The following is a 4375-nucleotide window of genomic DNA, read 5'->3' as shown; positions in this document are numbered from 1 at the left end:
CACACACACACACACACACACACACACACACAAAGCCAGGGTATGCCAGCCCCACTTACCCTCCTGTCTCCTTCAGGGTTCACCCTCCCCCCTCATCTGTCCCTAGCCCACACCCAAAGCCCTGTGACTTCATCCTAGACAGGCCTTTTATTGGTTCTCACCAATAACAATAGTAGCAATAAGAATGTCACCTTGCATTTGCATATCCCTTTACAATTCCAAATGCTTTTATATGTACCATCTCATTTGCCTGAAGAATAAAAGACCATGGTTTTTTTTTTTTTTTTTAAAGGCAAAGAAAAGAATGAAGAAAGGAAAAAAAAATTGCCCACATGAGGTTCTGCTCCAGTGTGTTAGGCAACCTCTGCCCCTCCCCAGCCCCTGTGCTGCTGAGTGTCTGTGGTGCCACAGTGGTTTCAAAGAGGTGTAGCTGAGTAGTGAGGAGACGCCAGGAAGGACAGTTCCACCTCCTGCCTCTCTGAGTCCGCATGGCATAGGTTTCTGTCACCTTTCAGGAAACTGCACAGACTCTTAAACTTCCAGCCCCTGTGTCAACTTGATTTACTTCTACCTGTCTTGTCAAATTCAGCTTTTCTGAAAAATGACTGGTATCCAGGCTGTGTAAGGGATTCTCACAACCTAATGATACAAAGAAATATGCCAACTAAAAAGAGGGGGTGGTGGAGAGGATGAAATGGGGTTGACAGATGGCTCAGTGGTTATGAGCACTTGAATAAGTACTGCTCTCAAAAAGGAACGGAGTTCAGTCCCCAGCACCCACAATTGGTGGCTCACAACTCTGTTATCCAGCTTTAAGAGTTTGATGTCCTCTTCTAGATTCCATGCATTTATGTACACACACACACATGCACACACATGCACACACATGCACACACATGCACACACATACACACACATACACACACATACACACACACATGCACACACATGCACACACATGCACACACACATGCACACACATATATACACACATACACATACATACACACACACATACACACACACATGCACACACATGCACACACATGCACACACATATATACACACATACACATACATACACACACACATGCACACACATGCACACACATATACACACACATATACACACACACACATGCACACACATGCACACACATACACANACATGCACACACACATACACACACATACATACATACACACACATACACACACACACATGCACACACATGCACACACACATACACACACATACACACACATACACATACATACACACACATACACACACACACGCACACATGCACACACATGCACACACATATACACACACATACACACACATACACATACATACACATACATACACACACACATACACACACACATGCACACACATGCACACACATGCACACACACACACATGCACACACATACACACACATACATACACACACATGCACACACATGCACACACACATACACATACACATACACACACATACACATACACACACATACACACACATACACATACATACACACACACACACGTACACATACACACACACACATACACACACACACATGCACACACATATATACACACATACACATACATACACACACACACACACACGTACACATACACACACACACACACACACACACTTTAAAATAAAATAAGCCTTTAAAAATTAAATTAAATTGAAAATGGACCAAGGATATTATGACAGTTCGTTTATGCTCAGCCCAGGGAGTGGTACTATTAGAAAATGTAGCCCTGTTGGAGTAGGTGTGTCACTGTGGATGTGGGCTTTAAGACCCTCATCCTAGCTGCCTGGAAGCCAGTATTCTGCTAGCAGCCTTCAGATGAAGGTGTAGACTCCTCCTGCACCATGCCTGCCTGGACGCTGCCATGCTCCCACCTTGATGATAATGGACTGAACCTCTGAACCTGTAAGCCAGCCCCAATTAAATGTTGTCCTTTATAAGACTTGTCTTGGTCATGGTGTCTGCTCACAGCAGTGAAGTCCTAACCAAGACAGATATGAATAGGCATTTCTCCAAGAAGATAAGGGAATGTCTTAAGAGTCCATGAAAAGCATCTCAACATCATTAGCCATCAGGGAGCTAGATGCCTCTTCATACCCACCAGGATGGCTGCTTTAAAAAGAATAAGTGTGCTCACAGCGGCATTATCCATAATCGGCGGAAGTGGAAGCAAGCCCAAAGCCCATTAACTAGTGTGTACCTATAAAGCAGAATAGTACTTGGCACTATGACAGGTGAAGTTTGGTCCCACAAAACAGCATGCCTTGAAAACAGTCACAAAGGCCATGCAGTGTAGGACCCCCCTGCTTAAGACGTCTGGAGTGGGCAAAGCCATGGGGATAAAAAGTAGGTTGGTAGTTTTCAGGGGTTAGGGGCAGGAACCCGAGAGTGAGTGACTGCAAATGAGAACCAAGCCTCTGTATGGGTAAATGAACGTGTTCTCAAATGAAGTGGTGGTACAACTCTGAACAGTTTAAAAACCGCGACGTTATATACTTTGTAGGAGTGAATTGTATGGTGTGTCAATTATACCTTAAAGCTGTTATTTTAAAAATGACAAGATATGTTTAAGTGCTAACTCAGTGCTTGCAAAGCACCGTAAATATTATTAAAGAACGTGTAAATGAGTGAATTCATGTCTATGTCCCCAGCTCCCTCTGGCTAACCCAAGCAAGTGGCTCCACCCACAGTCACCCCTCCCTACTGGGCCGGCTGGCTCCAATCTGAGATCTGTATGCCTCCAGCAGTCAGCCAGGCTACACTGTGCCTGCTTTGTCCATAGGCAGGAGTTAGTGGTTTCCTCATGGCAAGTAGTAGGCCTGCAGAAACCCATCCTGGTTTCTCTAAGCCTATCCCGAGTAAGAATGAGGGTGGCAGGGATGCCTTGGAGGAGGGCCAGTCCTGGGACAAATGTACCCAAAGATGGAAATCAGGGTGCTTGGAAACATCCCCAGGGCCCTGGGAATCTGGAACCTGGAGCCCCTGCTTCCCCACAGCAGAGCCATCTAGACTCTCGCCCTAACTCAGCCCATGCACCGTGCCTTTTAAAGGCCAGGCATAGTCCCGAGCAGGTAGCTGTGTGGAGGGTCATAAATGAAGACATAATTTCCTTCTGAGCTGTTTGTCAGATAGTCTCATTAATCTAACCGCTAAGTATTGGGCACAGTGGGGTACCCCTGACTCTAAAGGAAAAAAGTAGCGTAGCAAAAGAGGAAGGGATCCCTCAGTCTCTAGCCCCTCCTCATGTGATACATATATGACGACAGAGGAGTTCGACATTCCACCAAAGGGCTGGCAAGGGTCCCACACAGAAGCTTCCCCTGCCTTGCTGGTACAGGGCACTCCACTCTAGTGTCCAGCCTGTGGTCACTCAGGGATGTCACAAAGAACCACAACTGTTTGCTTCCCCATGCTTTTCTTACCCTGGATAACAGACGCCCCTCTTTTCAATGGCCCTGGATGCCGAAAACCTCCTCAGAAAAAAAGTAAGTATCCTTGGCATTCAAAGAACATAAAAGGCTGGGGACAGAGAACAGAGGAAATGTGCTTGGGCCCTAAACAAGGGTGACCTTGTCCTTCTCCAACTTGCATCAGATGCCCCGATGCCCCACGTCACACCCTGGTTTCAGGCACTCTCACATGAACAGGCCCACGTGAGACTAAGCCATCTCCCAGGGACTTGGCGTTGCCTCACAAACTTGTCGCCTTCAATTTCTGCCCTGGAATCTTCTATTAAAAAAGAAATCTTGAGGAACTGGAGAGATGGCTCAGCTGTTAACAGCATCAGCTGTTCTTGTAAAGGACCCAGATTCCGCTCCTGGAACCCACATGGTGGACCACAACTGTCTGTAACTCCATGGGATCAGACACCACTGTGCACACACACACACACACACACACACACACACACAGATTTACATGCAGGCAAACCACTCATATAATAATTAGTTAATAAATTAATCTTCTTGATCTGTGTGTAGACAACAGTGTGATGATCCTGGGTGACCTTTAACCTCATAGAGGTAGGAGCTCAAAGTGCTTCAGGAGACAGACCTATGATTTCAGCAAGTCTAGGTGGGGCTCCAAGCTCTTGAGGACAGGGTGGGGGCCACAGGACATATCTGGATAGTCACACAGTGGTGTCATCTCTCCTGCATGTCTCCCAGCCCTGGAATTAACTCTCAAAAGACCTACAAAAAAGGCCTATATGAGGGTTTGCTTCCACTGACAGCATGCCTGAGGGGCGTGAGAGACCGGAGTGTAGCATTTTGACCAGGAAGGGGCTCCAGAGATTTGCTCTCTCGTTAGAACAGTTTTT

Source organism: Mus pahari, chromosome 7, assembly GCF_900095145.1.
Source record: "Mus pahari chromosome 7, PAHARI_EIJ_v1.1, whole genome shotgun sequence".
Lineage (NCBI taxonomy): Eukaryota > Metazoa > Chordata > Mammalia > Rodentia > Muridae > Mus > Mus pahari.
The sequence above is the reverse complement of the archived record's forward strand: the minus strand, read 5'-3'. Positions refer to the sequence as shown.